An 11,080-nucleotide genomic window follows, 5' to 3' on the forward strand; every position below is an offset into this window, starting at 1 on the left:
CGTTTGGGATAAAGAGAAGTCGGGAGGAAGTGAAGGAAAAGAAATAAATAGAGTAGGTAGCAAGATGAGCAGAATGGGGGGAAGGGAAACATAGTTTGTTTGGCAGGTTAGACTTTCAAAAGACTCCTAGATCCTTCTTTCTTTTGGGTCTTCAGATCCTGCCAGGCAAAGAATGCACTTCCCCTGCTCATGATGACGGCCAGGTTGGAGGGAGAGGGGCGGAAGGTGAGGAAGACTTGAGTTTGGGCAGAGCAAAGTAGCATCTTCAAGCATGATCTGTTTTTATTTACCAACAGAAAGAAATAGTACTAGTTCTGTTGAGTTTAACTGAGTAAATATGTTTGAGAGAATACAGAACTGGAGATATTAAGGAAAGAAAAGGAGGTTTCTGACCTGTGGGATACATGAATATAGTCTGAATACATAATTACTGTAGGATAATAAAGCCTTCCACTTATGCAGCACCTACTATGTACCTTGGATTGTGCTTAGAACTTTGCCTACTTTTGATTCTCGGTACTTCTCTGAGGTAGGTAACATCCCAATTTTATAGGTGAGAAAACCAAGGCACAGGGTAGCTGTGTAACTTGCTCTAGGTCACACAGCTGGAGAGTGGCAGAGTCAGGCAGTCCGGCTCCAGACTCTGTGCCCTTCCTTAACTGTGCTGCTTTTATTAAAGCTGTGGAAGAAGGGCTACTAGAGGAACACTGTAACATCTGGAATTGTACTGATAAGATAATTATTTCTAAGATTAATTTTAAAAGAGTTCAAGCAGAGGAGGAATTGAATGCTGTTTTCATGAGGACATAGGAGGAGAGATATGAAGAAGAGAGGAGTACTCCCAAAGCTGAGGGGCCAGGAGGCATGGTGCAGGCGTGCGTCCAGAGTTTAAGGCTCAGGCTACCTGGGTTATATCCAGCTTGGATAAGGTGCTCAACTTTCCTACCCAGCAGATTCCTGTTTTGTAAAAGAATGTCTGCCTCATACGTGGCTTAAAATAAAATGTTATGATGAGAGCAAAGTGCTCACCACTGTGCTTGGTACATTGTAAGAAGCCAATAAGCATTAACCACCATTTAAATCTGAACCTCCTCCACCTGAGAGTGTAGGTTAATTGTAGGGAGAGACCCCCATCCCATTGATCACTGGGTCTTCCAGTGCCAGCCACAGAACTTTGCACTTAATAGTTAGTCTCTAAAAATTGATTAGATGGGTGGATGCAAGGTATGGACTTGGGAGAAGTAAATATTGGGAGAATAAAAAGAAAGGATGATGAAATAGTAATAATTGTTCCTATGTACTAAGCATTTTGCATGCTTTATCATATTACTTCTTATTATCCTCATTTTTTTTAAATTAATTAGTTTATTTATTTTTGGCTGTGTTGGGTCTCCGTTTCTGTGCGAGGGCTTTCTCTAGTTGCGGCAAGCGGGGACCACTCTTCATCGTGGTGCGCGGGCCTCTCACTGTCGCGGCCTCTCTTGTTGCAGAGCACAGGCTCCAGACGCGCAGGCTCAGTAATTGTGGCTCACGGGCTCAGTTGCTCCGCGGCATGTGGGATCCTCCCAGATCAGGGCTCGAACCCGTGTCCCCTGCATTGGCAGGCAGATTCTCAACCACTGCGCCACCAGGGAAGCCCCACTTCTTATTATCCTCATTTTACAGATAAGGAAAGTGAGGCTTAGAGAGGTTACATGATAACTTACATAAGGTTACATAACTAAGAAGTGTCAGAAATTCCATTTGGATTGAGATCTACTGACCCTAGAGTACTTATTTCTATTTCACTGTGTTTGCTTCCTCCCAGCATAGCATGAAGAAGAGGGTAAGAAAAGAGATATATTCTTGGGCAATTGATTGCAGGTGCTATGTCATCTATAATTTGTTTTAAATTTCTTCACGTTAGGCAGAGGAGTGTGTGTGTGTGTGTGTGTGTATTGACTTTAAACTTTAGAGGTGGATAGTTATCATATGAACACCATAATCAGTGATTCAAACCCCTAGCCTGGTTAGTTAGCATTAAAGAAGTCCAAACTTTGGACCATATCACGTGTCACCATCAAAATCTGCACCTGGAGAGTTCACTCATTAGCTCGAGATATTAGAGATAATTATTCAAGGTAAAGCTAGTTTTGTCCAAAATATGTGGATTAGCAAGACATTGCCTCAATCTAAGCAGCTCCAGCTCTGCCTAGAGTAAGAACAAGAACAGAGAAGCCAGCATTCTCAAACCAGTGGAGTGGGTTCTTGGCTGTCTTAGTCCATTCAGCCTGCTATAACAAAAAACCTATAAACTGAGTGGTTTAGAAACAACAAACATTTATTTCTCACATTCTGGAGGCTGGGCAGTCCAAGATCAAGTTGCCGGCAGATTCAGTGTCAAGTGAGAAACTGCCTCCTAGACTGCTGTCTTTTTGCTGTGTCTTAACATAGTGGAAGAAACAAGGGAGCTCTGTAGGGTCTCTTAAAAGGGCACTAGTGCCACTCATGAGCGCTCCACCCTCATAAGCTAATCACCTCCCGAAGGTCCCACCTCCTAATACCATCACCTTGGAGGTTAGGATTTCAACATATGAATCTGGGGTGGGACAAAATGTTCAGACCATAGCACCAGCTCTAGAACACTGTTGTATGCTGTGTCCACACTATTGACCAAGAAAGATTCTGCTTTCTGATCTGAAGTGAGCTGAATCCTCCCTTCAGAACTTTGTCTCAGACTGAAACTTTTTCTCATGTGCTTGTTGAAATACACAGGACAGAGCTGGGACTTCACTGACTTTACAGAACAACGGATCACAGGATGATTTTCATGCCTTCTTGGTAATAAACATTTGTGTGTGACAGATTTGATTTTGAGCTTTGTGTTTATTGAAACATACTGCCTGGCAGTGAGATTGTGGGGAAAGGGACCCATAGCCCCTCATCCATATCTAATCTTTGAAGGCTAATCTTTGAGTGTAATGGTCACTCAAACCCTGTCAAGAGGCCAAATTGGCTTGGTGCAGAGACCACTGAGTATATCAGTGTCATAAAAAGGGACTTACTGTCATTGAAAGAGCAGGACAAATGAATTCAAAAGTCCTGAGGTCAAGTCCCAGTTCTGTGTGGAAATGACTCTTTAGTCTTTAGAAATCACCTATTCCCTCTGGGCCTTTCTTACGTATAGAGTGGGGCTCCTCAAAGAGCTAATAGGACTGAATGGAAGCATGTATGTCTAAACAGTAATTGCAGTACATAGATCTAGTTAATCCAACACCATGGATAATGCAAGTGCCATTCAGGGGGATGCAGAATGTACATACATATCATCCTATGGTGGAAAAATTAGAGGAATTCTATGTTTTGCATGTGTATGATATACATAGAAACAGTATATGACACAAACTGAAGAGTCAATACATGAGATTGGGGTCATGGAGACTCGGGAGGTCAGTGACCATGGAAGGAGACTTTGCTTTTATTTTGTATGGCCTATGATGTCTGAACATTTTAAACCATGTATTTTCATCGTGTTTATTATCATACAATTTTTAATTTAAAAAGATCATTCACATTAGTGAATCTTGACCAGGAGTGATAGAGGGAGAGAGCAACAAATCACAAAAGAGAATGTGGTTATATCTCAATAAAGCTGTTTCAAAAAAAAGAGAATATGGATTTTAGAACATTTGAAAAAAAGAAATGTGCAGAACGGTGTATAGTCTGCTACCTTTTGTGAAGTAAAGGGGAAAAATAAGAATATGTATTTGTATCTGCCTGTATTTATATAAAAATATTTGAAAGATACACAAGAAACTAATAAATTGGTTTCCCATAATGGGGCAGAGGGGATGGCAAGGAGACTTTTCAACATACCATTTTATATCATTTTGACCTTTGAAAAGTGAAAAGAAACTCCTATGAAAACAATGACGCATATTTCAGAAGAAAATGCGTAAACACGCACACGCACACACACACACACACACGCACACACCATGTGGAGGTTCTGTGGCTGCTATTGCTTCACATTTCTTCATTTACTCAACACACTGCACGTTTGTTTCAAAAATTACAGACCCCACGGATCACTGTGTGGTGATGACTCTCCAGATATGTTCATGCCCAATGAGTTTAAATTGTTCTCTAGAATGGCACGTGAGTGAGTCCATGGGAGATTGGGAAGGAAGGGAAGGAACATTGCTTGTCATTCACACTTAGCACTATTTGGTGAGCACTTACAACTACTTGCTCCACACTGAAGACATCATGTGAACAAGATGCCCTTGCGTTCAAGGAGCTTACACTCTAGAGGGGAAATATATTTCGAGAAAGGAAGGAAGGGAGGGAGTGAGGAAAGAAAAGAAGGAAAGAAGCAGGAGGGAAGGGGAAGCAAAAAAAAGAGACAAAGTAAAAAAGTAAATTGTTTCGTATTCTTTTATGAAATAATCAGTCATGTGTAGCTATAAGAGGAGACAGGCTCAGGAAAAAATAGCTTATTATACTCACAAGACCTAGAGACAGGAGGCACAGCACATGGTGCAGGGCCACATGGGAAAGACACCTGGGTGATCAGGAGGCAGAGGACAGGAGGGGAGGGTTTAGGCTGCTGCCTTTATTGGGGTTTCTGCAGTAAAGCCAAGGCAGGGCAGGGTGAATTATTTCGATTGGCTAGTTTGAATAATTTTGGCAAGTTTTGGGCTATAGAAGTGGTCACTAGTCCCCTGGCACCTGGCCCTGGGATGATTATGGCAGAGGAATATTTTCTCTTGGGGTGTAAGGGCCAGATAGAGGGGATATGGCTCTGGACCCGTTAGTTTGGGAATCAAAGACATGCTCCCGGTGGAGCCCTTTGCTGTCCTCAGAATTGGAAAAGCCTCTCTCAAGAGGTGACATTAAAGCTGAGACCTGGGACTTCCCTGGTGGCACAGTGGTTAAGAATCCTCCTGCCAATGCAGGGGACACGGGTTTGAGCCCTGGTCTGGGAAGATCCCACATGCCACAGAGCAACTAAGCCTGTGCGCCACAACTAACCTGCGCTCTAGAGCCCGTGAGCCACAACTACTGAGCCCATGTGCCACAACTACTGAGCCCGTGTGCCACAACTACTGAAACCCACACGCCCTAGAGCCCGTGCTCACCGCAGCTAGAGAAAGCCCGTGCTCTGCAACAAAGACCCAATGCAGCCAAAAATAAATAAAATATATAAACAAGTTTAGTAAAAAAATAAAAAGAAAAAAGAAATTAAAAGAAAAACCAAAACCCTGAAGCCTGAAGTAAGAGAAGAAACTAAATCTGCAGAGAGTGGGAGGAGGGGCATTTCAGTTGAGGGAAAGATCTTGGTGTTTGCCAGGACCTGCAACAACAGTGTGGCTCAAGCCCTTGCAGGGAGGGGAGTGGCGCCAGATGAAGCTGGCGAGGGACGCGGAGCCCAGATCACATCACACAGCACCTTGCAGGCCTTGATGGAGAGATTGGTAACACAGAAATGTCTTGGCAGGACATGATGTGATCTGAGTACTGAGTAGGAAATAGATTGGAGAGGGGAAGTACTGGTAGAGAGAAGCCCACCTGGAAAACTCTTTCGGGTAAAAGGTAATAGAAGGCTCAACCACAGAGATGGCAGTGGAGATAGGAGACCAGATCTGAGATATCACTTGGAGGTAGAATCAGGTAGAGTTTCTGATGGTTAAGGACAAAGATGAAATTAAGGATGACTTCAAGGTTCGAGCTGACAATGTTCATTTTGGAGTAATCCAAATTACTTGACATACAGGCGGTATGTAAACCCATTGGAATGAATGGGAGAGAGGAAAGAGCACCCAATTTTGGCCCTCAAGAACCATTACATTTCTATTTGGATGAGGTACAGGAACCAGCAAAGGAGACAAAAAAGGGATAATGAGGGAAGAAAGAGGAGAATAGTATTGCAAAAGCCAAGGCAGAAGCGTGTTTCAAGAAAGAAGGAAGAGGAGAGCATGCCAAATGCTGCTAAGAAGTCAAGTGAGATGAGAGTGGAGAGAGATGTAATTGGATTTGGCAACACGAAGATCTCTGATGATCTTGATGAGAGCAGTTTCTGTGTGGCAAGAACAGAAGCCAGACTGTAGTTGGTTGAGAAGTGAATGGGTGATGAATAAGAGGAGACAGTGTGTATCTCGAATCATTTACTTATCATGGGTGTATTAATTATGTGTTATGATGCACTAAACTATCCCCAAACAAGGTAGCTTAAAATACATTATCTCAGCATTGTTGTAGGTCAGAAATTGGAAGCAGCTTAGTGAAGTGCTTCTGGCTGATGGTCACTCATGAGGTTGCAGTCATCTGAAGGCATTTCCAACATGACTCACTTGCATGGCTGTTGGCAGGAGGATTTAGTTCCTTGCCACGCGGACCTTGCCACAGGGCTGCCTGAGAAATGTCCTCAAGTAAGGCAGCTGGCTTTCCCCAGTGAGTGAGTGACCTGAGTGAGGGAGCAAGGAGGAAGGCTCTGACTTTCATGACCGAGTCACATGTTGTCACCTCTGCCTTATTCTGTTTATTAGAAGTCGGCCACTAAATCCAACCTACTCTTAAGGAGCAGTGCATAGGCTCCCCTTTTGGGGAGGAATGTCAAATTTGTGGACATATTTTCAGCCACCACAGTGGAGTTCAGAGAAATGATGTGGTGGTTAGAAATGTAGGGTCAAGGGAGTGTTGTTTTTAAAGCGGGAGATGCAATTAGTATGTCTTTGTGCTGATGAAATCAGTAGGGTAAGATGAAGATGAATCAGTAGGGAAAGAGTTTGATGAAGCAGAAGAGAGAAGGGGTAATAGAAAAAGTGAAATCCTAAGGACAGCTGGAGGACACCTTCTCCACTTGAACAGCAGAGATAGGAGGAGATGGATGTAGCTATAGTGAGAGGTGTAGATTTGGTGGGGAAATGTGAGGGGCCTCATGTCTGGTTGCTTCCGTTTTCTCAGTGAATTATAAGGCAAGGCCTTCAAGTGCAAGTGTGAGTAGATGAGGGATGGTGGGAAGTTTGAGGAAAAGGAGGAGGTATAAAATTATTAACTTAAGAAGTAGAAAAGCTAATCTGCTAAAGAAATTGAGGATTGCTTGACATTTTGAGTACCGAATATGAGCTTTTTTTAAAAAATAAATTTATTTATTTATTTTTGGCTGTATTGGGTCTTCGTTGCTGCGCGTGGGCTTTCTCTAGTTGCGGTGAGCGGGGGCTACTCTTCGTTGCAGTGCATGGGTTTCTCATTGCAGTGGCTTCTCTTGTTGCGGAGCATGGGCTCTAGGCGCATGGGCTTCAGTAGTTGCGGCACGCAGGCTCAGTAGTTGTGACTCACGGGCTCTAGAGCACAGGCTCAGTAGTGGTGCACAGGCTTAGTTGCTCCGTGGCATGTGGGATCTTCCCGGACCAGGGCTCGAACCCGTGTCCCCTGCATTGGCAGGAGGATTCTCAACCACTGCGCCACCAGGGAAGCCCCGAATATGAGCTTTGACATTCATTCAAGAGAAAGCATGCAGCTGTTTTGTGATTTTCCCAAATAACATAGCTGCTCAGGTGCATGTGTGAAGTAAAGAAATGGTTTGAGTTTTGCCCCACAAGACATTAGGAGAGAAGTACAAAGGGGTTGAAAGTATATTCAAGGAAGTGATTAAAGGATGGGAGCTAGATTGGACAAGGAGAGATGTTACGTAGAGTGGAGACAGTTAGAAGAGGAGAAAGTTCTGAGGCAGGCGTTGTCAATGGATTTCAGGTTGGAACAATTTCAAAAATTTTAGAACAATAGCACTACCCAAGCAAATGACTTGGAAATGCAGGAGGTGGTTGTTGGAGAGTCTGAGACTTGAAATAAAGGTTTTACAGTGAGAAAGTTTCTGATACAGAACATGGCCATGGGAGTGGATGGCTGAGGTAGTGGAAGAAAAGGGTATTGGGAGTGAAGAATCACGGCACTAAGAAGGTATGAGTTGGAGGATTTATCTATGTAGAGTTTTAAATCACTGGGAAAGAAAATGGGATAGAGACTTTCTGTTTTATTAGATCATTGTACTAATTTCCTACAAAATAAATATTATCCTGATTTTGGAGATAAGGTAGAAATCTGTAAAAAGGTAAGGAATGGCTCTCTATAAACTGATAGAAAATAATTTCCAGAAAAAAAAGAGAGAGAATGTAGAAGAGGGAGAAGGGGAGTTCAATAACAGAGAATTTTTTAAGAAATAGAATACTGCCTATTGATATTAATGCTAGAAATAGTAGAAGTAAAATCACCATTTGCAACTCCAATATAATAATAATTGGGCAAGAATCATTAATGGGTGCTAAAACCAAACAGATGAAAAGTTTTAGGGAGCAGAATATTCACTTGGATCTATAAAAAGAAAGGAAAAATTAACCCTGTTGATCTGATGGTCACCAGCTTAATCAGTTACTCAGATTTAGCATCACAGAGTGGAACAACCTGTGTTTATATTCTGATGCAATGCAATGTGAAGTACATGTCACTTACTAGTATTCTTGTCACAATTGTTTAACCTGAATCTAATCACGCCTCAAGTAACTTCTAATTTACAGGAAATATGAGTGCTCTACTGAATTAAGGACTCCAGGAAGAAATAAATTCAGAATGTAGGTTATTCCAGAAGATATCTTGCTTGCACTGAAAAAAAGTGTCACGAAAAACAAAAAACAAGGACAGAAAGGCTGTTTTACATTAAAAAGGATTTTTTTATAAGACATGAGTAAATGTGAATTATGATTCTTGATTGGATCTTGGATCGGGGTGGGGTGGGAGATGGGAGGGTTAGCAACTATTAAAGGCACTTGGAGACCACTGAGAACATTTGAATCTGGATCAGGTATTAGATGGTACCACTGATGCTGGTGGGTGTTATAATAACATTGTGGTTATGTAGAAGAATGCTCTCATATTTAGAAGATGCAAGCTGAAGTATGCAGAGGTGAAGTTTTATGATATCTCCAACTTACTTTCAAATGGTGCAGAAAAATAAAAGCATCTTTGCTTGGAAAGGTAAAGCAGAAGTGGCAAAATGGTAACTGGTGATAGGTGAATGCAAGTGAAGGGTATATAGGCAGTCACTGAACTACCCTTTCAATTTTTCTCTAGGTTTAAACATGTCAAAAATGGTGCGGGTGGGGAAATTAGGTTTCTCTAAATTATTCTCTAATCATATTTCTATGTTTAGTTCCTTCTAATCACCCTATCTATCTGTCTGTCCATCTATCTATCGTCTATCATCTATTTTCTCATTTGTTGAATCTCCTACTAGAATATAGGCATTGTATCTGGTTCATCGTTGTATATTAATACCAAGCTCGGGGCTGGTTACAGAAAAGTCATTCAGTATATTAAAAACTTTTTTAAGTGAACTGAAAGTTATTCTTTGCAATTATAAAAATTAGAGTAGGCTCTTTTTCCTTCTTCTCTACCTTCTGCTTTATGGAATAAAAATCTCGAAAACCAGAAGCAGAAAGCTAAGAGAGTGCTACTGGGATTCTTCTAGCCCTCCTCTCACACCCAGAAATGCTTTGTAGAAAGCCGAGGGAGTAAGGAAAACTACAGGTGGCCAGAGAAAGGCGGATGTGGGTGGTGTGATGGTAGGTGCTGTTAATTCTTCATTGTTTTGCCAAGTAAATATTCGTCAGCCTAGATAAGCTGTGTCTCTGAGAGGATTCAAACTGAGCAAATCCGGTCCAGAGAAAGGATCAGCCTTAGATTAGTTGTCAATAATAATTAATCCATACACAAAATGAGAAAAAGAAATAGTATAGCTTATATTTAATTTTCCTTGCTCCCCGTATTAGGTATCCATGTTCACATTCAGCTGTTGTAAAAGAGCTGAGGTTTTGTAAAAAAAAAGAAAAAAAAAAGAAAAAAAAAGGTACTGTCACTGAACGGGATCTCAGATTTAAAAGAATTAAAACATACACACACACCCCCACCTGAGACCTAAATCCACCTAGTGGTGGCCTATCCCAATTGCAGTTTCAGGCCTTTTGAATGATTTGACCTCTTAATAACCAAACAAATTGTTAAACTCAGTGTATGATCCCAGTAAGATCACCATAAATAGGTGCACAATATACTTATGAATCTCTCATGGCCCATAGAGGCCAAAAACCAGAGTTTATTTTTTAAAAACTTTTTTTAAATTCTAAGATAAATAATACATGTGCCTATTAACTTTTATTTACTTTTGTCCAAATAAAATTTCTAATAAATATAAGGGAAAAAAGTCTATCTTATGCCTACTGTATTCTGGTACTTTTTGTGAATGTAGCTTTTTAGATAGGCATTGCTCATAGTCTAAAATCTAAAACATATGCTTCTTGGTTTTGGATCCCTAATGAATAATATTTAATATTGCTTTATTCACCTGTGACTTAATGTTTTCTCTATGAATAATGCAAACAGAGAAAATGATGATTATTTTAGCATGAAATACATCCAATATACATTAGTAACAGACTATTCAAAAATGTAAATAAGAACATAGGCCAAATGGACAGAGGCCAAGATTAAGAATACTTATGCAATTTACATTTAAGTCTTTAAATCATCCATCTAAAAGCAGAACTCAAGTTGATAACTATAAAAACAGAAGAAATTATATATTAGGAAGAAGAGTAAATAACGAGATCGTCATTAGTTCCATGGCAGAAGCATCATGCAGTGGATAATGGTACAGCCTCTGACATCAGAAATAGATTGAGAGCCACCCCTTCCCAGGTGCGACCTGGAACATCTGTGAAACGTTCACAGTGATATAATAGCAGTACGTACTCCCTCAGGGCTGTAATTAGGATTAAATGAGATAATGAATGTACCATTTTTAATGCATTGTCTTTCACTTTATAAGTAACTGACAAATATTTTGATGATAATGATGCTAAAGATGGGGGAGAGTATGAGAAGTGAAGTGCTTTGATAAGTTACAATGGAAAGAGACACGTGAAAGTCTCTCTTCAGGGTTTAAGATGAATTTACAGGAGGTACAGTAAGTGGAAAGAACGCTTCTCTATGAGGCAGACCCTGATCCTGACATTGCTGGGATTAACCATGTGGGCCTGGATAGCTG

The sequence above is a fragment of the Balaenoptera acutorostrata genome, chromosome 7 (genome assembly GCF_949987535.1).
Source record: "Balaenoptera acutorostrata chromosome 7, mBalAcu1.1, whole genome shotgun sequence".
Classification (NCBI taxonomy): Eukaryota; Metazoa; Chordata; class Mammalia; order Artiodactyla; family Balaenopteridae; genus Balaenoptera; species Balaenoptera acutorostrata.